The sequence below is a fragment of the Ochotona princeps genome, unplaced genomic scaffold (genome assembly GCF_030435755.1).
Source record: "Ochotona princeps isolate mOchPri1 unplaced genomic scaffold, mOchPri1.hap1 HAP1_SCAFFOLD_356, whole genome shotgun sequence".
Taxonomy (NCBI): Eukaryota; Metazoa; Chordata; class Mammalia; order Lagomorpha; family Ochotonidae; genus Ochotona; species Ochotona princeps.
In genome coordinates, this window is record NW_026699362.1 from 47,997 (window position 1) to 72,908 (window position 24,912).

Below are 24,912 nucleotides of genomic sequence, written 5' to 3' on the forward strand. Positions count from 1 at the left end.
GAATGATATTGAAAATTAAGGCAGAAAGAACCTGCACTTTCTGTTTAAAGATTTTTCTTTTTTTATCTTATTGGAAAGGCAGATTTACAGCGAGAAGGAGCGACAAAGAAAAAGATCTTCATCTACGAGTTCACTCCCCAAGTGAGCGCAATGATCAGAGCTGAGCTGCTCCTTAGCCAGGAGCTCCTAAATTACTTGCTAAAATACAACAACAATGACAAAAACAACTGGAGGCTAGAGTAATCTTGATATTGAAGCTTGATGAAAATAAAGTGAAAAAGGAAACCACATGATTGTTTGAGAATATAATTTAAGCCCTAAAATAAATTAAGCCAAATATTTAAGGTAAGAACACATTATGAAAAAAGTTACAGCATAAATGGAAATACAATAAAATATTAATAACAGTTCTTAGTGTCCAGGCTGGCCTGGGAAGTTAAGCGAAGCATGTTGCAGATGTGGCATCAGGTCCTTCAGCTGCCATGGAGGAGGTAATTAGCTGGGCCCGACCAAACTTCCCAATTAACCATGGAGGACTCTACCAAGATGGAGAGAGCTGGAGAAGATGCCAGAGTCGTGCATGTGGATGTGTAAGCATAGACACACTGAAGGTCAAGGTGTGACCTTGAAAATGAGGAGGGAGGGGTTCCTAATGCTGCAATCTTGGAAATTTCTTTATTAAAAGAACCTCACCATCCAAATATAGTCCGTATTCAAGCTGTACTAATGTAGGATTGCAGCTTATAGCTCATCATTGAATTCCTTTTTTTTATATCAAGAAATATTGGATTCAACCCCTCCTGGTCAGTTTATGGATTCCTTATTATTTAAGAGTTATTGTATCAAAAGGGAATTGTGTTTTGTCACTTTAGAAGAGTTGTTCACAAAGACAAATATTTATTGATTGATCACAAAGCAGCTATTGAACTAGCTGGTGTGGCCCTCATCAGAACTTTTGTCACACCTGTGGCAGTGTGCACACAAGAGGATGCAGCACCCTGCGGGGAAGGGGAGCTGCAGCCGGCTCATTACTCAATCCCAGTTGGTGTTTGGGATAGGCACCATATTTGCAGAATCAACAACTAAGAAACCACATTTTCATGGAAATTTAGGACCTTATCCATTCTCCAGGACTCCCAGCAATGATGCCAGCCCAGCAGTGGAGTTGTTACAGGACTGTAAGAATACCTGTTCTAGGACCCGGCGGCGTGGCCTAATGGCTTAAGTCCTTGCCTTGAACGCCCCGGAATCCCATATGGGCGCCGGTTCTAATCCCGGCAGCTCCACTTCCCATCCAGCTCCCTGCCTGTGGCCTGGGAAAGCAGTCGAGGACAGCCCAAAGCTTTGGGACCCTGCACCCACATGGGAGACTTGGAAGAGGTTGCTGGTTCCCAGCATCGGATCGGCGCGCACTGGCCCGTTGCGGCTCACTTGGGGAGTGAATCATCGGATGGAAGATCTTCCTCTCTGTCTCTCCTCCTCTCTGTATATCTGACTTTGTAATAAAAATAATAAATCTTTAAAAGAAAAAGAATACCTGTTCTAGATGGGAACCAGGAAGCTTATCATTCCATGTTAGAAAGTTGGATGGAATTCACAAGGATCCACTCCTGAAAACGTTCATCCATGATCCTGCTGAACATATTTCTGGTAACGGGCAGATGGATTTGTTAGCTAACTGAACACCAGACTTTCCAGAGAACTGGCTACAGAGTGAGTTGAAGCTGGCCAACTAGCAGAGCAGTGGTTGTGTCAGGTTAATGGGCTAACTGGTTGGCAATGAACTAGCTGGCTGCAGAGCGGGTGAAGGGTGAGCTATACCTTAGAGAACCAAAAAGCCAGCAGGAACCAGGCAGCTTTGTCTGCAGGCAAAGGAAGGGTTGTCAACGGAGCCTAGGAAGGAGTGTGTTGTCTGCATTTCCTGAGGAAGGAAGATGAGCAAATAGACCAAGGGGTGATGGCAGGAAAACTGCAGTAACCCCACTACCAGCCTTTTATTCTTACTCCCTTTGAGAGTGAGTCGCCAAAAGACCTGGGAAAATGGAGCCCCTCCTTCATGCTAGCAGAGGGAGAGCACTTCAGCATTACACAGAGTGACCCCAAACCTTCCACACTGCTGCTGCCTGTAGCCCACTCCTCAGTGTCTCCTCCTGCTTATCCCCCTTGACTTTCCCCAGAATTCTCCAGGTTCTTCAGTTGCCCCCTACTCTTACTGTCTTTTGAGCTGCCATCACTTCTGGGTTTCATTTCCTGTAGCCATCCTCAACTTCCTGGAATTACTCAACCCCAGGTGGCATTTGGAATGGCCACCATCCTCAACTTCCTGCACTTCTGTGGTCTCGCTGTGTTTGTTTTTCTACAGACACATTCTGTCTCCTTAAGGAGTAAAGTCCTAGCAAGGGGTTGGTGCATCTTGCACCAGAGGGCTTGGGTTCAAGTCCCAGCTCTGGCTCTGATTCTAGCTACTTGTTGATGCACACCCTGGAAGCAGCAGCAACAGCTCAGGTGCTTGAGTCCTGTCATCTGCCCCAAACTGCCTTCTGAGTTCCTGGCTTCACATGGCCCAGTTTCAGCTGCTGCAAACATTTGGGAATTCAAATAGCAGAGCAGAAATATTCTCTGTCTTTCTGCCTTTCAAATGAATAAAAATAAATTCAAAAAAGAAAAAATGTCTCCAAGACATTTGAAATTCAACAGGAAAAAGCAGAAAGCCTTTCTGCATTTCTAGGTACATAGAGACCAAATGAAGGAATACTCCAGACAGGATGCAGAAGTTTCAGTGGCACAAGGGCTCGTAAAGGTGAGTTTCATACTTAAGAGCTGGCTGGATATTACAAAGAAACTAAAAATGACTGCTGGCTGGAATGAGAAATCAACTCAGGAACTATTCAGGGAAGTACAAAAATTTTTCATGAGAAGGGGAAAGGAGAAATAAAAACAAAGAACGGTTTGTATCAAGGAAGTGGTAGCTGAAGAGAGACTGGATCAGGGTCTCCCTTGCAAAAATGGTGGCTTCCAAGTTTTAGCACACTGCTCGGAATAAAATACAGAGGAAATTCCTAGACCTGTAAGTGGATGTTACAGGTGTGGAAACATTCTAAGGGAGAAAGGGGAAGATAACCCTCCTCGTGGCTTTTGATGAAGACTGGGGGGAGGGGGCGCTGGGGTTCTGTCTGAGTGAGATTTACCAGGAAGGAAAAGGAAGAGGAAACACTTTGGTTGCCTCTGTGACTGTTTATTCTTCCTTGACACATCAGCCAAAGATCGACAATGGCAGGGGAAGGGAGAGTTCTCCAGGTGTGAATCTCTTCTCAAACGCTGTCAGACTGGGCTCTGCACACACTGTGGCCATTGTCTCGGGGTCCAGTCTTCCCATCCTTACACCTTATGCCACCTGTTTGTGGCCGGAGAGTAGAATCTGGCTCTTGGGGGCTCTCACCCAGATACAAGGGAGACAAAAACAACCTGGTGCTTTTGCTTCCAAACTCCTGAGCCTATCTCTGGGGAACAGCCTGGGTGTGCAGAAGGCATGGCAGTCACTATCTCATTAGTTGAAGGGAGCAGAAACTTGACTTTTGCTGGGACCCTGCTAGTGAGCACCCCACATCAGCTCAGAAACTATTTTTTTCTTGTTTGAGAAAAATTTCCCCTTAACTTTATTTTTGTTAAGATTTATTTATCCTTATTACAAAGTCAGATATACAGAGAGGAGGAGAGGCCTTTCATCTGATGATTCATTCCCCGAGTGACTGCAACAGCCAGTGTTGAGTCGATCCGAAGCCAGGGGCCAGGAAATTCCTCTAGGGCTTGCACACGGGTGCAGGGTCCCAAGGCTTTGAGCCATCCTCAACTGCCTTCCCAGGCCACAAGCAGGGAGCTGGATAGGAAGTGGGGCTGCTGGGGTTATAACTGGCACCCATATGGGAACCCAGGGTGTTCAAGGCAAAGAATTTTGGCCACTAGGCCACTGCACCAGGCTCTCCCCTTAAGTTTCATTCAAAATCTGCTCCTTTAGATGTTTCAGTTATGTTCTGATTAGTGAAGTGAGACTAGTGGGCAGTATTGGCTTCCAGGCCTGCCCTGCCTCCTACTCCCTGACCTTATTTCTTGACTCAGAATACAGAAGGGCACTGTGCATTCCCCAGTGGTCTTGGCATCACAGCCAGCAGGTTCGGCCTGGAGGCAGGTGCCCGGGGATCCTGCATGCGCTCCAAGGAAGCCCAGCAATTGTGCCCAGCTCCCCCGGCTGCTCCTCAGTGACACCCTCAGTGATTTCACCAGTGTGCACTAACGTCATTAACCTGCTCCCCCAATCTGTCCTCCCTACACTCCCAGATCTTCATCCTGGAAAGGTTGCCAGGCTCTGTTCCCTCTAGGCCACGACCAGAAAGAAGAGAGGGCCTCTGTAGCGCACATGCTTAGCCCATGTTGAGTTTAGGACTACAGGTCAATCTGAACTGGGTCAAAGGACGCCTTCCCCACCTGCCTCTGCAAGGGTGTTGTCTTCCACCCCATCCCGTAGCCAGGCTATGCAAGCAGTTGTTCTGTAGGACAACAATAAGCTAGCATGGTTCCTTGCAGCCTTGTGAAAGGGTTTGGGAAAGGTTGGCAAAGCAAAGCTGTGGTTGTGCCAAAACAGTTTTCCTGGTGTAAGCCCATGGCAGTGTGAGGCAGGCCCAGGTCTTGTCCCCACCTCTGATTATACTATAGGATTTTATGGGAACCCAACACTCACCATGCCTCCCATCCAGATCTCCTGACATATGCTGACTGCTGGATGTAGAGGACGTATCTTTAAATCAGCCACAGCTGAGAATGGAGGTTCCACTTAGGAAGCAAAGCAGCCTTCCTCGGCCTGTGCTCACAGCAGGTGCACAGCCGTGGCTGCTTGGCGTGGAGAGCGGGACCAGCATCCCTGAGAAAGGCTGCTGCTGAATGACAGCAGGACCAGGACCATCCACCAAGGAGCTCCCTCTGCAAGCCTGATAAGTGAGGATGAGGGGAGTGAGCAGGAAGCTGACAAAAATGACCTGCTGGGTCACACAGTGCTGAGTGTCCTTGTTGGAGCTCTGAAGCGTGGAAAGCTGATGACACTGCAATCTCCCTGACCTAGAGTAATCCCAGGCAGGGAGCGCCTCCCCAGGGGGAAGTTCTCCTTCTGGGATCCAGAGAGCAATTCATTGAATAGCTGAAGCACCCAACGGGACCAGGACAACATGGCTTCAACAAGGCAAAAACAAGCACATAGAGGGCCATGTTAGAGACCTTTGTAGTCAGAAAATTAAGAGATGGTTAACAGACTCAGGAATTTTAAAGTATCAGGTCATATTGTTTAAAAAAAACACTGCTTAATTTTAGCAATAAACAACTGTGTGGCTCCAGCTAGTTCCCTATGGGAAGGGAAGGAGAGTCAGCAGGCATCCGAGCACAGCTGGTTAGGTGTTATTAGGCACTATTGAACACTAGTCTAGTATTCCAGGTCAGTCCAGATGTCAGGGAAGCGCCAGCACATGATGGGGTGAGAGTTTTAACTACAAATCCATCCTATCTCAGGGAAAGAGACAGAATGCCTATACCATGATTGGCCATAACAGCCAATCCATATGCATTGCCTATCAATTGTTTGACCCAGCTCTGTGGATTGTATCCTTTCAATTAAACTCTAGAACTTGTCAAAGACCAAGAAAATACTATCTACAGATTCCAAGTGTGCCTATGGGTGGTAAACACTTTTGGGAAAATCTGGGCAGAGTTGCGTCTTATAACTAGTTAGAGGAAAGAAATTCTTATTTGGGAAATTCGTAAAACAAATCCTCTAAAATCTCTTACATGTAGCAGAAGTGGCTGGGCAGACCTCCCTGCTGTGGAACCCTGGGTCAGTTCCTGAGGATCTGTGTCTGGCATCTTATACTCCTATACTTCATCACCGTATGGCAAAAAGGACTCCTCTCCCAGATTCTGCTTGTTGAGTGTACAGCCCATCACTTCCAGCCCAGGGCCTCAGGGCTCATTAAGACCTGCAAGAAAGACAGGCTCCTTGCTTCCTGACTACTGGGCCAGCCCTGCAAACAGCAGAGAAACAGTGGATGGGTACTCAGGTTAGAGGACTGGTAAATGAGATCCAAAATGGTGAAAGACTAGGGAGCACTGTGTAGATCACCAGAAAGGCCCTTAAAAATGGTTGTGAGAAAAGTGTAACTACATGCTGGCTCAAAGCATGGGACAGTGGAGGGAAACCAGCCGGAATGTCTGTACTGGAGAGAGCAGAGACAGGAAAGCCTGGGCAGAATGGCTCAAATGCTCAGGACAAGCCCCAAGCTCAGGACAGGATCAGCTCCCCACAGGTGCAGACAAACTTTCCTCTAGTGCAGACCACCTTCCCTCAGGCACAAACCAACTCACCTCAGTCATAGACCAGCACCCCTCAAGCCCAGACCAGCTCCCCTCAGACACTGCCCAGCTCTCCTCAGGTGCAGACCAGCTCTCCTTCGGCTCAGGGTAGCTCCCCTCAGACCAGACCTGCTTCCCTCAGACACAGTTCAGCTCCCCTCAGGTGCACAGCAGATCTCCCCAAGTGCAGCCCAGGTCCCCTCAGGTGCACAGCAGGTCTCTCTGGATGCAGCCCAGCTCTCCTTAGGTGCAGATCAGCTGCCTAGGTGCAGATCAGCCCCCCTCACATGCACAGCAGGTCCCCTCTGGCATACAGTAACTCCCTCTCCATTGTAGCCTCCTCTAAATCTGTAAAACACCCTGTCCATCAGGGAAGCAGTTTTAGAGATGGAGAGGTCTGCCACCCCCTCATCTGGCAATGCATTTAACCTTTAATTTACCTCAAACCTATTTCTTGTTGTTTTGCTTTGGCACAGGTGTTACCAGAAAAGCCTGGTGGGTTCTTTCCTCAGTTTAGTGTAGATATAAAAGGCCAGCAATCTGTTGCAGACAGAAAAGTTTATTTGTGAAGAAACCAGGTGAGCAGGGAAGGGAGAGGGAAGAGGAAAGCACCTCCCAAGAGAAAGCCAGGAGGTGGGGTGCCTCTGAAAAGGGGAGGGGGAGAGAAAGACAACAAAGGTTTGAGGAAGGGTTTGGGATTATAAGCATTCTCTGATCCCTTCTTGTTGGGAGGGAACTTACAGGTCGGATGCTCCCCTTTGGTGATCTCTTAATCAATTATGAAGTGGATTGGTAATGTTGATGCCACCCACTGCACAGTGTGGCCAAGACCTCAGCAGGCCTGGATGGTCTCAACAGGGACAAGAACTGAGCTTTTAGAAGCAGATCTGCAAACTGGATCAATGAAAGGAGCTGGCAGGGGTTCATTAGACTGGGAGGCAGGGCACCACCTCCACCTTAATGTGCACCCACTCAGTGTTCTGCACATATGCTGCTGTCTTTTGGGATCACAAAATCTTCCAAATGATGGTGTTGCTCATTACTGCCTCTGCAGGATGGTCCCACACTGGACACATTGGTCTACTCTTGGCGAGTATGGGGGCCCTGGGGAATATTCGTGGCTACAATAAATGCCTTTTACCTCTTCCTTTCCCACAGCTTGTCACCAGAGTTAGCGGGCTGCAGTGTTTCCTTCCCTTGGAGTCTTAACAATCAACATCAGCTTGCTCAGTAGAAACTTTCATTTTCTTGTGACCAGGAAAGGAGAAAGCATAGAGGCATAGTTCCCCAAATAAGTGGCTTACCTGAGAGTCACTTCGCCAGGGCTTTCACAACAAAGGGCAGGAGTTCCCAGGATGCAGCAAGATGGAGGGGTGCCCTCCCTACCTTTAAGGTTCATCTTCATGTTAACTTGTGTGTTCAAACACCTGACACTAAGTGGCCTCTTGTGGCTTTGTCTGTGGTGGCCTGACTCCCTCTGAGTACAAGATCATCTCATCAGTTTTCCTGGTTGTTCTCTGAATGAACTCAAGGGTCCAAACCTTTTTGGACTCCCTTGACAAATCCTAGGGCCCACTTTCTGTCTAAATCCTACATTCTTAGTGATAACACCCAGGGACAGTTGCCATAGCAGATGTAAGTTTGTCTTTGAGGTCATCTTCAATAACCAAAGGCCAGGCCAAATGAAAGCATTTAGGTCTCAAAAAGACATCACTGCTTGATCTCCAAGGGAGTCTAACCAGATCACTGCCAATCTCTGCAGAAGGCTACCTTCTCTTACTTTGAAGAGGACTGGTTCTTCATTGCAAATAACCCGTGGTCATCATTGAGGAAGTAAAGATGCTAATTGGGAAGAAGAAAACAATCTCTGTGTTAGAGGAGACAATCAGTTCTATGTTATGGCATAGATACTTCTTGCTTCGAAATATAGACTGTCCTTATGTAGACTTATATATCACGTAGAATTTCCAAAATTCTGTGGTGTCTCTATGTTGGGAAGGTGAATATACCAAATTCCCATGCCATTAGCTCCCTTGTCTGTGCCACTTTGGCAAGCCAGCAGGCCAGGCACCTGGCACATGTTCTGCCAGTCAACGGGTCCATGAACTGCCACACAGCTCCGGGACTGCATGCCACTGGTGTCTGTAAAGGACAGGCTGGATGCTCAGCCAGTTCAGTGAGCCACCACTAGGGGAGCTGTGGCATTCCTGTGTTCATTTCTCCCATCTCTGTGAATAAAGACTTGCAAAAGATATCTCAGTTACTCTTTTTTCTGAACCGGATCTAGTTTCCCAGGAGACAAACTTCTGAATTATTCTGTGCTGCATGAGTTTAGTACAAGGATGCACTTAGCACCACAGACATAGTGCACACTTGCTTTTCTCACTTCCAGCAGACCAGGAACCTCCTAGCTAGGGGAGAGAGGTAAGAAAGGGTGTGTAGACCCTGCAGCTCTGCCATAGGCTCTCAGCCCTGGTGATAGGCCTCGCTGCTCGCATTCCATCAATGAGGGAACTCAAGCACCATCACATGGCCCAACAGGCACACACAATTGGGAACCTGACCTGCCTGCTGAGAGCTCCCATGTAGGGACCTTTCCACGTTAGAGCACCTCCTTCCTAACTTCTATGTCAGGAGGTTTCTGTCTTTAATAAATCCTGTTTTGGGGGCCCAGCGGCATGGCCTAGCGGCTAAAGTCCTTGCCTTGAACGCCCCGGGATCCCATATGGTTGCCGGTTCTAATCCCGGCAGCTCCACTTCCCATCCAGCTCCCTGCTTGTGGCCTGCGAAAGCAGTCGAGGATGGCCCAATGCTTTGGGACCCTGCACCCGCATGGGAGACCTGGAAGAGGTTCCTGGTTCCCAGCTTTGGATCTGCGCATACACTTGGGGAGTGAATCATCGGACAGAAGATCTTCCTCTCTCTCTCCTCCTCTCTGTATATCTGACTTTGTAATAAAATAACTAAATCTTTAAAAAGAAAAAAAAAAACTGTTTTGGAGGGGCAGCACAATGGCTCAATTGGAGGATTCTCTACCTCAAATCACCATCCCATATGGGCACCAGTTAATGTTCAGCTCCTCCATCTCCACCCAGCTCCCTGCTAATAGACAAGGAAGACAGTAGAGAACAGCCCGAAGCCTTGGAACCCGGTATGCAAATGGGAGACCCAGAGAGACCTCTTGACTCCTGTCTTCAGCTCAGCTCCGGGCACTGTGGCCATCTGAGGAGTGAACCAGCAGATGGAAGAGCTTTCTCTTCATCTCTCCTCCTCTCTTTAGATCTGCCTTTCCGATAGAAACACATAATTTTTTTTAAAAGTAAATCCTAGTTTTGCTCACATGAAAATTCTTTTTTATAACATCAATATTTATTGCTTTATATGAATCCTTTATTGAGAGCCCAAGCATTCAGGTTACACACAGAAATTATACAATGATGTACCACTTTATAAAGGCAGTGAACACAGGACAGTCGACAAAATCCACTTAACAGAAATTTTAAAATTCTAAATATCAAAAAGTACAGCTGAGGAAAAAGGTATACATTTGGCAGCCAGTAATTTTGACACGGAAGTTGCAGCTCACATGACTTTAAATATGTGAATTTTAAAATGTTGAATATAGAGTAATCATTGTGCTTTGTGTTTATTTGAAAAATATAACACTGGCTGTCAAAGATGTTCAAAATATTTAATTCACTTCAAAATGTCATACAAATTATGTTGGCTTCTCTGTGCCCCTAACACTCTGCTTAGCTCAGGGACATTGCTGAAGCAATATATTAATTCTTCCAGTACAGTGGTATTTCTTACCATTGGCATTTGTGTACTCTAGAATAATTTAGAAAAAATGTGTAGGAAAGCAAGCAAAAATTCAAGGAACCTGCCTGGATCTTCTGAGCTGCTTTGTGTCAGCTGGGTAAGCGCCCATTCTCTAACACAGCAGGCTACTGTCGGAGCTCATCTTCTCATCAACAACCGTGTTTCCTCCCCAGGCCCCTCAGGGGCAGACACAAGGGCCGCAGCTTCAGCAGATTTCTGGGGATGTGTTTAACCTGGGGTCTCAACAGACAAGGTGTGCAGGGCTTCACAAGGGCCAGATTTTATTTAAAGTATTCAGGAGAGAAAGAAAATGCCTTCTGAAAGAGATGAACTCAATCATTACCAATAGAAAAAGTAACCATTGTATTCATCTCTTATAGAAACAGAAAAATATAACATTTCCCCTCTTAGAAAAGTATATATGTATATATGTGTGTGTGTGTGTGTGTGTGTGTGTGTGTATGATTTAAAGTTCCATTGTACACAAACAATAAAACCTGGAAATCCCCATGAAACCCTACAATTCACATGTTAAAATATTGAAACTATGACCAAAACAGGAAAACGGCCAAAGCACTCACACACAAGACAAACAGCTTTCTTTCTGAGGCAGGCCCAGAGGTCAAAGGCCAGGGCTTTAAAGGGTGGTTAGGAGGAGGGGTTGCTTGTTAGGGGTCACCTACCCAATCTGTAGCCACAGCTGCCTCCCCCACCAACTGCCACTTTTATCAGTGCCAGCTGCAGCTGCTTCCTGCTAGACCAGGTTAAAAACCGCAAAATCAGTGGTACTTTCTGAAAACTTAGGTAACGCTTGAGCATTTTGCCCTGCCTCCTCTCTGCTGGGTATTTCTTAAAGCTTTGAGTGCACTCATGATCAGTTCCTGGCCCTTTGTCTCCATGCAGAGCTGAGGAGTGTCTGCCTCTGACTCATTCTTGGGATAGGATCAGTCAGCTTGCAACACTTGGGGCCCCAGTGAGCCTAGTAATGCCACTTGGGACTGAAGAACACTGTTTCTGGGAGAGTAACCCCCAAGCCATTACCTCCAGCCATCTGATCTGTTGAAGGACAGAATGGTGAATTCTATAGGCTCTAGGTTGAAGGTTACTGTCTTACAATGTTGGGGTACAGTGGCACAGTACAGGTAGTATGCAGCCAAGGATGTTTACATAGGTTTAGAAACCACAGGGAAGAAATAAAGGTGGTTCCACTTGTCATTACTTTTTTTTTTTTTTGTAACTACTCTTGATTACTTGACGGCAATAGTTTAGGTTTCAAAGTGTATGACTTTGATCTGCTTAGCATCAGACATCTAAATGGTCAAAGTTCGGAATCTTCCATGGGAAGACCAAATATTGTTCCAGAATTTAAGCACACTGACATTGGAAGGCATCTTCTCCATGTGCCTATTTTCTAGTTCTCTTGTCATCATAAACTGGAAAACAGCATATTGTAAGTAACCCATCCTAGCTGATACAAATGAGCTTGCTGGGCCTGGCACGATGGCTCAATGGCTAAATTTTCACTTGCAATCAGCAGGATTCCCTATGGGCACCCATTCCTGTCCCACCTGCTCCACTTCCCACCCAGCTCCCTGCTTGTGGCCTAGAAAAACAGTGGAGGATGGCCCAAGTCCTTAGAACCCTGCACCCACATGGGAGACCTGGGAGGATTTCCAGACTCCTTTCTTCAGGTCAGCTCAGCTCTGGCTGCTGTGACCACTTGGAGAGTGAGCTAAGCAGTAAAAGATCTTCTGTCTATCTTTCTGCAAATCCGCCTTTCCAATAAGAAAATACATAAATCAGAAAAACTGAGGTTACTGAAAAGCAGTGTTTTGGAAGAAAGCAAATGATTGTCATTGTTGTAATCTATCCCTGCTCATTTGACAGTAAGCATTATTTAAGAAGATGCAGAGCATACACAGGCAACATCACCACAGAGTTAAAATCCTCAAAAATGAAGTTGCTATTCTTCAGACAACGCAGGAACTTAAGATAACTGCATTTCTAAGAAGTTAGCAAGAGCAGATCTAGCACATTATTAGCAAGGGAACTAAATTATAGGGATCAGAGAAGAAGTAAGCAAAATTGAGAAATAAAAGCAATACAAATGATCAATAAAATGTTTTATTAAAAGATAAAGCTGAGAAACATTAAGCCAGACTAATGAAGCAAAACCTAAAATGTTAAAAAGGAGACACTACAACTGAATGCTTACTAAAATCAAAATGGCTGCTGGCAAACAAGACAAATGCTGGTGACAACATGGAGAGGAAAACAACACTGTGGGTGGGCTGTGCGCTGTGCAGTCACTGTGGGCAGCAGTGTGGAGATCCCATCAAACACTGGGCATGCATGTCTGTCTGATCCAGCGATTGCCCTACTCCAGACCCAGCCAAAAGACATTAAATCATTGTGTCAAGTAGATATTGGCTCTGTCCTGCTTATTGCAGCATTGTTCACACAAACTGAGATGTGAAAACACCTAGCATCCCTAATAATCCAAGACAGGTGTTGTAGCTGATCAAGGTGAAGGTCCAGGTGAGGCCAGTGTTGTGGTGCTGCACATGAAGCTGCCACCTGCAACACCAGCATCTCATATGTGTACTATTTCCTGTCCTTGCAGCTCCACTTCTGATCCAGGTTCTCTGCTGGTGGACCTGGGAGGGACGCGGAGGATGATCAGGTCCTGGGCCCCTGCACCCATGTGCGAGAAAGCCCCTGCCTCCTGGCTTCAATCTATCCCAGTGCTGGCCATTGCAGCTATGAGGAGTGAGCCAGTGGGTGGAAGATCACTCTTTCTGTATAATGTATACTATGCATCGGTGACTCTAACTTTCATATAAACCAGGAAATTTAGAAAAAAAACTATCACTGCTTGCCATCATCCCCAAATGGAGTGCTGAATCAAGATCTACCTGCTTTGGGGCCCGGCGGCGTGGCCTAGTGGCTCAAGTCCTCGCCTTGAACGCCCCGGGATCCCATATGGGCGCCGGTTCTAATCTCGGCAGCTCCACTTCCCATCCAGCTCCCTGCTTGTGGCCTGGGAAAGCAGTGGAGGACAGCCCAAAGCTTTGGGACCCTGCATCCGCGTGCGAGACCTGGAAGAGGTTCCTGGTTCCCGGCTTTGGATCGGCACGCACCAGCCCGTTGCGGCTCACTTGGGGAGTGAACCATCAGATGGAAGATCTTCCTCTCTGCCTCTCCTCCCCTCTGTATATCTGCCTTTCCAATAATAATAAATCTTTAAAAAAAAAAAAAGATCTACCTGCTTTGTTTCCAATGGAGCTTCCAATGATGTACCTGGGGAAGGCAGCACTTGCTGGATGAAGCACCCGGGTCCCTGAGCCCTCTGTGGGAGAACTGGGTGAGATTCCCATCTCCTGATTTCCACCTGGTCCAGCCCTGTCTGTTGCATCATGTGGGGAGTGAAGCAGCAGATGAGAAAGCCTTCCACCTCTCACTTGCTCCCTCTTTACCTCCCTGCCTCCTTTTTTCTTCATCCTCCTTCTCTTTGATGCTCTGCCTTTTAGCCCAGATCTACTATATTGAACTCAATTACTTTGTTTAGATGTTGAACAACATCACTCTTACCTCATTAATCAATCACTAAGCTCAAGAAAACCGCTTACTGTTTCAACATAAAGTCTAAGGGCTTGGCTTTGTTACACTTTTCTAGAATAGAGCCTTTCAATGATCAAAATGGAAGAAATTACCATGGTAAAGCTAATGTACATAAGGTAACACAAGTAAAGGACTCAGGGTAATAGGGATAAAATGAAACTTTATTGAAAGTTAGGTAAATTCAAGTAACAAAACAATTAAATATTTCAAAGAACAGGAACTGGAGAAACTCTAAGGGCAGAGAATTTTTAACCTCCATTCAAGTGTCAAATGATGACTTATGAAAAACCTGCAAAAGCTATCTCAGCTTTACAGATACAGTACAGATTGGTCTCACATGGCTGTTAGGATGCTTAGCAAATTAAGCAGCAGCTAGCACACCCAGGAAGATCAAAAAAAAAGGATTGAGTCAAGCACAGCAACAGAGAACCATGAACTCAGAGTCGCAGACCGAACGCAAACCCCCACAGCCTCAGTCAGGATGGTTTCTGTTTTCTGCTTTTGGCCTTTTTAAAAGTTGGATTTTTTTTTTTTAATTTTGGAATGCCATTATACAGCTTGGACTGGTCTGACACTGACAGATGTTTACCCCTAAGTCAGTCCCAGAAGCCAAGTGGAGAGCAGCCCTCAAAATTGAACCGCTCACTTGCCCATGTCAGAGTTGCAACATGCCGGAGACCAGCTCCAGCTGACTGAGAGCTTGCAAAGGATGCGTGGATCGGCGAGACTGTAAGAGGAAATGAGAAGACACAGACCACTATGGCTTGATGCTCATAATGGACAACTCAGAAAAGTTGCCTTCTTTATTTACACACAAATCATCACAAACTTTTGCACAATATCCAATTGTTTCATTTTTACATCATGGTTAAGAAAATGCAAAAAACAATCCTAACATATTATTTACTTTAAGGAAAACATTTTTGGCAAACCATTACTCATTGAAATCTGCAGTGACCTGGCTAAAGCCAGGAATTCCACGGTTGGCAGCGCATGCAGTTACATAGTGAGAAGTAGTTTACTTATACTCAAAATTAATCTTATACTCAAAATCAATTTCTACTAAACACAAACTAAGATTGATTAAGATATTATTAAAAGATTATTGAATTAAAAGATTATAAATGAAAGGATTTTATAAAAGCATGTAACATAGGTTCTTAGCTAAATCTTATAATCAAGTCATGCATTAATTACTGTCACCTTCACCTACTGCTGATTCAATTGTTTTTTGTTCTTTTGTTAAAGGGCAGTGAAAGGGATCAAGGAAGCTCAGCCAATCTACAGAGGGCCTTTACAAAAAACTTCCTTTTATCTGTATAAACTGTTTTCTTTCCCTTAATATAAGTGCCAATATAAGACAAAAGTTTTTATAAACTGATTTCTTTCCCTAAACATAAGTACCAATATAAGATAGAGATTTTAAGCCACTTTGAGGGGGTTCACATTTGTTTCCCTTTAGAAGATGCCCCATGTACTTTTGCTTTCTATGGTGAGAAACTAGAATACATCATATCATGTGCTGTAACAGTTCAAGGCGCATGGTAAACAAACTCTTTGTACCTCCATGATTGCCATCAGTTCCAAGATATTATCAAGCCATTTCTTAGTGAAAACATTACTTATACTAGGGCAAATTCCAGGACAAAAGTGGGCACATAACAGGATTTTTGGAGACATTGTGGGCTCAATTGTACTATTGTATACTTTTAGCTGTGTGTCATAGCCTTACGTTGCTAAAGATGTTTTTATCATAACATGATTGATCAATTTGAGGTGTCATACTAGTTACAGGAATCACTTCCCATTAGCAGAAAAACAGCAACAACACCCTCAGGAGAATTCTATGAAACATCAGAGAGGTGATTGAGTGTCCATACAACGGGGTGAGGCAGCAATGAGGTGACCAGAGACATTCCACCGGGCCTTGCCTCGCTGCTAGAAACTCCTCGTAGCCTTGCTAACCAAGGAGCAGTGCTCATCACACACCCATGCCATCCGACCCAACTGCATGGCTCCCCACAGCAACGCTGGTATTTGTACGAAAAAGAGGGGGAAATCGTTAGCCAGACAAAAACAAAAGCAGCTGCAGCCTGCCTCATGTCTCCGATGAGTTTACGCACACACTTCTCTTCCATGCACAGTCATGAGGAAGGAACACATGGTAAATCAATTCAAGATAACCGACTGTATGTACACCCGCAGATGCCCACCTGCCATAATGCAGCTTCAAGCTTTACTAATTTTAAATGGGTAAGAGCTGTAACTCATATAGAGCAACATTTGAAAGCTGAGTTATTCTCATTTCTATTCCACCATGTAATGAGGCACCACTATCAATGGCACGCGCTGCTTGTCAGGATAACTGACAGTGGACAGGGCACGAGAACGGAGCTTCCGCACCCCGCCCTTCCTGCCTCCTCTCCCGCCATTCATGTTAATTGAAGGTGCAGAACGTGCACACTGCCTCTCCTGTCTTCTGCACCATCCACAACTGACAGAGCAGAAATTACTCCGGAGGCTCCGCACACCCGGCCCCTCCTGGCTGCTACTGTATTAGATTAAGTAAACTATAGGAAAACTGAGTAAGTCCCTTCCTGCTTGAGCTTTCAGATCGGCGCGATAGTGTAGTGATTAAAGTCCTCGCCTTGCACACCCGGGATCCCACATGGGCGCCGGTTCTAATATCAGCAGCCCTGCTTCCCATCCAGCTCCCTGCATGTGGCCTGGGAAGGCAGTCGAGGACAGCCCAAGTCTTTGGGGCCCTGCACCCAAGTGGGAGAGCTGGAAAAGGCTCCGGACTCCTAGCTTTGGATTGGCTCAGCTCCAGCTGTTGCAGCCGCTAGGGGAGTAAACCATAGGACAGAAGATCTTCCTCTCTGTCTCTCCTCCTCTCTGTATATCTACCTTTCCAATAAAATAAATAAATAAATAAATCTTTTAAAAAGAAAAAAACCCTGCCTTCTACTGCTCCAGGTGTGTAACGGGAGCTGCTGTCACCAAGCTTCAGAAATAAAGATTCCTCTTAATATCCTACACTTTGAAAAAATATATCCTACACGTTGATCCTGTTGATCTCTGTCACACTCCACAACAACCTTATAGATTTGTGCAGGTGAAGAATGACAATTTTTCTATGTGAGCACACAAAACTAAATAAGATTAAATAGCAAGCAAATAAAATATGCAACAAGGGCCTGGTGCACTAGCCTAGCAGTTAAATCCTTGCTTTGAATGTTCTGGGATCCCGCATGGGTGTTGGTTCTAATCCCATTAGACCTGCTTCCCAACCAACTCTCTGCTTGTGTCCTGGGAAAGTAGTCAAGGATGCCCCAAAGCCTTGGGACCATTGTACCCACATGGGAGACCTGGAAGAGACTTCTGGCTCCTAGGTTTGGATCAGCACAGCTTTAGCCACTGCAGCCTCTTGAGGCATGGATTAACGGATGAAAGATCTTCCTCTCTGTCTCTCCTTCTCTGTATATCTGACTTTGCAATAAAAAAATAAATCTTTAAAAATATGCAATGAGGTTTTCCAAAAATGTTTAGATTTTTCAGTCCTAGGTGATTGAGCTTGAAATGGCCATATGGCTTCGGGGCACCTGCTTAGACATAGATTTGAGTGTCTCGAATGATTGATGATGGGTTCCATCCTTCCCACTGTGACTGTAGAAGCAGCTTCTGTTCACCTACGTGTGCATTGCCCAGGAGAGCTGAGGAACAGCTTTGATTTCCTCCAGATAGCACTCTTGTCCTCCCACTAGATAACGTGCAGGTAAGGATGTGAGGAGGCATGTAAGGAAAGGTCAGTGCTTAAATATGATGCAGAAACATGCAGCAAATGGCTGCTGAAGAAAGTGAGTGGGACCAAGGGGGAAATGGATATTACAATTCATATCATTTGTGTTCTATATGATTTTGCTTTCTGCATCAAGCACACATTGATGTGCCTGTGGGTGCGAGGAGAAGGGGAAGTAGCAAAGGTGAGGACAGAGAGCGCAGTATCTGCTCTGGGCAAGAGCTTAGGAACAGGTGTTCGAGTGCACATGAAATGAAATGGTCTTGAGGTAGAGGACTCAATGGGAGGACAAAGCAGAGCATCCCAAGTGCTCAGTCGATTCAGTCATCTCCATCCTCAGTTCCTGCTGAGTTGTTGTTCAGCATTCTGCAAATGTGAAGCTCGCTCCTGTGGTCTGTGTCCATCTCTCCACCTGCACTCTTCTGTGTCCCACAGGCAGTTGCTGCGGTGTGTTCAATTGTGCCCTGCCCTCTTGAGGGGTGGGCAGGAGGGAACCTCAGCAAGATGCATTTCCCGAGTACCTAGGGGTTTTAATGCCTGGATATTCTCTTTAGTGTTGGCACCCCAGTTTCACTAACGGACTGGAGTGGCCCGCAGGATCTTATTTCTATCTGGAGACCAGCCTTCACTTGATGCTGTAAGGGTCATGAAGATGGCTGCCTTGGATTGCAATGCTCACCTTCATTCCAGGCCAGTGAGCCTGTGTCACTATAAGAAAATCTTAACAAAGGCAGGCAGTCTAAGCTACCACAGTGACTAGGAGTTAGCCTCTCTCAGAACTTCCAACCTCATCAGGAAATACAAGACTCTTTCTAGCCCCTATTCTATCAGCAGCACTCAGAGTATGGATCACAAGCCCTTCATCTGACATCAGCTAACAAAATATGCACTCATTTGTTGAAGTACAAACCTACTTTTGCAAAATCCTTGCAGTTTTGTTTGCATTCAAAGTGTCTCCACCCCTGTTTTATCACAGAATACTTCATTCTGTAACAAAAGTGTATGCACTGTGAAGATTCACTATGGATACATGTGCCCCCAGGATGAAAATTATATGAATGTTGAACAAGACTGCCTGGCAAACAGCCTGTGTGCCTCTGGCCTCCGACCCCTGCTCACACTGAGGAGAGAAGCTTCATTCCGAGCCCGGCACAATAGCCTATAGGCTAAAGTATTTGCCTTGCTCACGCTGGGATTCTTAAGGGAGCCAGTTCTAATCCTGGCAGCTCTACTTCCCATCCAGTTCTCTGCTTTGCAAAGCATTCAAAGGTGGCCCAAAGCCTTGGTACCTTGCACCCATGTGGGGGATCTGGAGGCAGCTCCAGACTCCTGGCTTCAGATTACCTCAGCTCTGGTCATTGCAGCCACTTGGGAAGTGAGTCATCAGACAAAAGATTCTTTTTTCTGTCTCTCCTCCTCTCTGTATATCTGACTTTCAAAAAAATATATATTAACAAATAAAGACGCTTCATTCTTCATTTACATCATGGAAACGTTCTCTAAAGGAAAAGTGGAGTAAAGGTTCTACTGGAGATGGCTGGTTCTTGGAGGAGCTGTAGTTTCCTATTCAGCACCTCCTGGGCATGAACACGTGAGAACAGAGCCTGAGGCCTTCCCTTCAGGGAAAGGAGCTGGCCAGGCCTTGGCTGCACGGGCAGGCTTCCTCAGGGGCCGAGAGCCCTCTGGCCTGTCTTGCTCCCTACAGAAGGGAGCCAAGGACCGCAGCTAGAGGGCGTGTGACTCCGCTGAAGCTGGATCATCTAAGAACGGGAGCACAGCCTGCTCTGCTAAAATGCTTTGCTCCAATTTGCTGGCATGGCCTGGACAGGACACTGGCCCTAGTGTTGTCAACCAAGCAAATATCCCACTAATTCAACTTTTCTCCAACCACGGCTCCTGAGTGTTTGGGGATGCTGCTCTACCTGTTAACCATCACCTGCTTTAATTGCAGACCACAGCAGTTTGTACTTCAGGGAGTGAGTTTCCTCTCACCACATGGTGGTAACATGAGGGTGTTCAGTACTGTTGGGAGGGCATATGGCCTTCCTGCTAGGGTCTGCCTTCCTTTCTGTCTGTGGTGAAGAGCAGATGCCATCTGCCAGGGTCTCAGGGGCCTGTGGGTGTTGGGTTTGTGCAATGAATAGCAAAACTGCTGCCTGTCCTCTTTCTCAGGGGCTGAAATCGACTTTGCTTATTTACTTGATGTTTTCCTCATGCAAAAACACTTCTGTCTACTGTATGTACATGTACTCTGCCTGATTTTTCTTCTTTCTCCTTTTTTTTTTGACATATTTTTTCAATGATTCTTTGACTTCATCCAGGCAAAGGCAAGATCAAAACTGCGGCCACTGCAGCTCTCCCTGACTCCGTTCTTCACTTGTTCCTCAAGGATGTCCCGGCTAGGGAGCACTTGGCAACAGGCCATGCATTTAAAGCCACTCTGGCCACGTGAGCCTTTCAGGGGTCTTCACCCTGGGCCTCTCCTCCAGAGCTAAAGGCTCTGCTGGGCTAGCAGCTTGGAGACCCTCTTCTTGCTCTTCTGTGTCAAAGCTAGCCTCACCGTCGATGATCATACGCCGTGTAAGCACAGAACAGCTGGCCTCCTAGGGGAGTTTCCCAGCGTGGGTCAGTTCTTGTACTCTTGCCCTCTTCTTTGGCAGCAGCAAGCCATCCCGTGTGACTCATTTAGCATTTAGCCTGTAAAAAGGGAGTCAATGATACTATGACGGAAAAGTGGAACATTGTAACAGAAAAGAGCTTTATGTGGCTTAAATCCACAGAATAATTTCTAGCTTCTATGGCCCCTAATACTTCTTTTTCTTTTTTTTAAAGAATTTATTTTATTGAAAAGTCAGATTTACAGAGAGAAGTAGAGATAAAAGCCTTTGTCTGTTGATTCACTACCCAAGTGGCAACAACAGACAAATCTAAGCCAATCTGAAGCCAGGAACCAGGAGATTCTTCCAGATTTCCCATGCGGGTGCAGCGTCCCAAGGCTTTGAGCCATCCTTGATTGCTTTCCCAGGCCACAAGTAGGGAGCTGGATGGGAAGTGGAGCAGCTGATGGACATGACCTGGTGTCCATATTGGATACCCGGGGATGCCAGGTGCTGGGGTCCATGCAGTGGTTGTGAATGACACAAAGGTGTGAAGAGAACAGCTACTCTGTTTGGCAACACCCAGAGGAGCTTCCAGCTGTTTAGCAAGGCTCAGCAGATGTCTCTCCAACCATCTTGACACAGTCTCACCACCTTTTACATGGACACTTAACCACCCCACAAGGAAATCAATTGAGGCAGTGTTGTTTGCATTTAGCCACCAGGCCTTCACGCCGGGCCCCTCCCTCTGTCCTTATGGCTGCCTCTGTTAGTGCTGTGTCCAGCTCAGCTGGTGGTACTCAGGAAGCTGGAGGCTGATCAGCTTGTATGTTTCTAAAAGGCCCAATGTGACTGCTACAGCCCAGACCACATTGATGAGTCAGAGCTCGCTCAACTGCAGGAGGCAATGGTGTGTTTTCTCTCCTCTTCTTCCACTACTTTTGTTTTCTGGGCCCATTTTCCATTCATGACAGATACGTCTCTATGCAGGCAAGCTGTGTGTGCATGTTTTTCTCATCTGCTGAATAAAAGGTATTGTATATATATGCCAGATGTAGAATTTCTCTCTTCCGGCACAAGAGCCTGCAATAAACATTGACTGTGAATATGAATGTATGAAGTAAAAACCGACAGAGGTAAGTGAGAAGCAGTGATGCAAGGAGTAGAGGGAGATGCCACAGCTCAGTTTCAGCAAAGGAGAGAGCAGTCAGACAGGAAGTCAGTGAGGAGCACCGAGCTTTAATCACCGCACAGGCAAATGGACCCACCAGCCCTACAGGACACGCCACCTAGGAGCTGCTGGACGCACACTCTTCTCAGCTGCCATGGAGCAGTCTACAAATGGGACCACCTGTTAGTTTGGGAATCAGTCTCAAAACTTAAGAAAATTGTCATCGTACCAATGTCTTTCCTAACTGCAATGGAGAGAAAATAGAAATCAGTGCTCTATAGGGTCAGCACTGTGGTATGGTAGGTTAAGCTACCACCGGCTGAGTTGGTATCCCATATGTGTGCCAGCATGAGTCCTGGTTGCTCCTCTCCTGAGTCAGCTCCCTCTTAAAGAACATGACAAGGTGTGGGGCATGACCCAAGTGCTTGGGCCCCTCCATGGTATGGGAGAAAATTGCAGCTTCTAGCTTCTAGCTCCTAGCTTTGTCCATGGCCCAGTACTGGATGTTTTGGCCATTTGGAAATGAAACAGCAATAGTAAATTCTCTCTCTCTGTCTCTCTCTCTTCCTTCCTTATTCTCATAATAACTCTGGCCTTTTTAATTTTTGTTTTGAATATTGTTTACATAGTTGAGTGGGATGCATGCCCATGTGGACCTCTGATTGGTTTGTGGAGGGTCAAGGTGTGGAGGAATGGGGGAGGAACAGGGGTTGGATAAATGGTTCCATTTTTTCCTATTTCTCCTGTATTGCAGGGTGGTGTGCGGTGGCAGAGAGTGCTGCTTTTGCTGCCAAACCACATCAGCACCGGGAGGTGAGGGCAGTCATTTGATGATGCCTTAAAGGTTGGAGTTTGTGGAGTCCCAACAAGAATCTAGGGCACCTGGTTCTTGACGGCCACCTGAGTGCATTTGTGTACAATAGAGCCAACTCCTGAGATCCCAACAGGACAAGAATCAGGAGGCAAAGTCTCCTGTCCCTAACGTTCCCAAGGATGCCTCCACTTGGACAATACCAACTAACAATAGAAGCTGTGTGAGTTTACAGCTGGGAACAGAGCAGGGGCTGGCAGCTTCCACAAGGCTTTACTCTGCCTAGCCTGCCAATATCTCCAGGACACCATGCAGTAGCACTGCACAGCTGTCTCTCTTCCCTGCCCATCATGGCCATGTTCAAGTGCAGGGGCTCAGGCAAGGCATGCCGACTACAGGCAGCTGGTGCCACTCCCGTGCTAGGCAGATTAGGCAGGTAAGCTGCTTAGCACCTCTGCATGTCAGGGAGCAGGTAAGTGGATTAGAATCCTCACATGTCCTCTGGTTAGGTGAGGCTACAAGGCAGACTAGGCACACCACAAAAGCTACCATAACATAGTACCACAAGCATAGAATGACACACGTCCATCTGGCAGCCAGAAGCCAAATTACAGACCAGGGACATGGTCCCTTCTGAGGCTGTGACAGGAGGCCTGCTGCAGGGCTCTCCAGCAGCACTGATTGCTGGCCACTCAGCCATTCCCAGGCCATGGACACAGCCTCAGTCTCCACCTTCATAATCACAGTAGTCTCTCTTTTCATCTTTTATGAAGAAAAAACATCAGATCTATTTATTTGAAAGGTAAAGTGAGAGAGAGAGAGAGGTCTCCCATTTGCTGGTTTACTCCCCCAATGGCCGCACTGGCTGCAGCTGGGATGATTTAAGGCCAGGAGACAGAGGGAGCTGGATCAGAAGGGAAGAAGCTGGACCATGCACCTGTGCCTGTATGGGATACCAGCTACCAGCACTGCAAGCAGAAGCTCAGACTGCTCCAACAAGGTGCTGTTCCCTTAGCGTTATCTAACTCCCAAAGGCTATTCAAGCCCTCTAAAATGAATGTCAGATCCAGGGGTAAGACTTATGGTGTTGGGCCCAGCAGCATGACCTAGCAGTTAAAGTCCTCACCTTGAACACGCGGGTTCCCAAATGGGTGCTGGTTCTAATCCCGGCAGCTCCACTTCCCATCCAGCTCCCTGCTTGTGGCCTGGGAAAGCAGTCGAGGATGGCCCAATGCTTTGGGATCCTGCACCCACATGAGAGACCTGGAGGAAGTTACTGGCTCCTGGCTCCAGATTGGCAGAGCACCGGCCGTTGCCATCACTTGGGGAGTGAATCATTGGATGGAAGATCTTCCTCTCCATCTCTCCTCCTCTCTGTATATCTGACTTTGTAATAAAAAGAAAAATCTTATAAAAAATAAAAGACTTATGAGGTCATTCCCCCAGGCCACCATCTCACTGCCCCTTTTTTGTACACACTGAGTATTGGGAAACATAACTGAATAGTGTTAAATTCTGAGACACCACACACCTCAGTGAGAAGGGAACCTTGCCAAACTTGCTCTCTCAGGAAGGTCACTGTTGGTCTCTAACCAGATGACCAGCCCAATCACACTTTCCAGTGGGCAGCACAGGAACTACCCAGCTATTTCCTAATTAGAGACCACCAGTTGCGAAGATTTCTGCAGAGAAACGCCTGCCCAGTTGAGCAACGCATGAGGTCTCAGGGAACTCCTCTAAACCCATGACACTCAACACACTCCCTGAAGCTCCCACTCAGGAACACCCCGTCTGCTTTCCTTTCCTTCTTTTCACAATCACTTGTTGAAAAACTTCTCTAGAATCTATCTCTAATTTTTATTTCTATGAATAATTAAGGAATAAGCCCACAGATTTCACTAAGCACACTCCCTCCTGGGCGTGCCCTCCAACCAATTGAGTTGTGCAGAATGGCAGCAGAGGGGAGAATGCTGCCATGGGCTCTGGGCACCCCATCAGCCCCTAAGGGACTCGGGGGGTGGCAGGGCTACTCTCCTCTCCCAGTATGACTGAATAACAGTGACAGCTCAGACAACACGATTCTTCCTTTCCTTCTGTCACCTCCAAAGACAAAGCACTCAATGCAGGGACCAACACCAGATCCTAAACCCTTGAGAGGCCCAGTCGGCCAGTGTGCTCTGGGAAGAGGCTCTGCACTGCATTCCCAGCAAGTACAGCTTCTTCAACTCCCCAAGACCACCAACTAGGGTCAGCCAGGAGCCTAGAAAAATCAGCATCGTAGAAGCCAGTGAACCTCTAGAGCCTTTCTAACAAGTTAGATCAGTTTTAACTATGCTTCATTAACCTTACTTCATTAAAAACACAGTTGTTTTCAGATCCTATAAATACATAAACCACTCACTAGGGTGGGATGTAGGTCACCACACTCAGCAGGACATGGTTTTGACAAGCAGTTCCATGCATGAGTATTCATGCTTACATGGTACTTACAAGAATGTCAGAAATAATGACAAATACAATCTAAACAACCTACAAATCTACAACCACCCCATGTCTCTCTCTCTCATGCTCACTCTCACTCTTTCCCCTTGATCCCTTGCAGCAAAAGCATAGATGCTGCAGCCACACATAGGCTAGTAGATGAGCAATTTCAAGTATCCACCAGTTTGTTTTGGATTCCCATCCTCAACTTGACCACTGA

General features: G+C 46.5%; 1 pseudogene; it reads left to right on the top strand.

The window, feature by feature from the left end:
• The first annotated feature begins 617 nt into the window (after nt 1-617).
• Nucleotides 618-24,824, top strand: LOC131479199 (cyclin-dependent kinase 1-like; annotated as a pseudogene).
• Nucleotides 24,825-24,912: the final 88 nt, after the last annotated feature.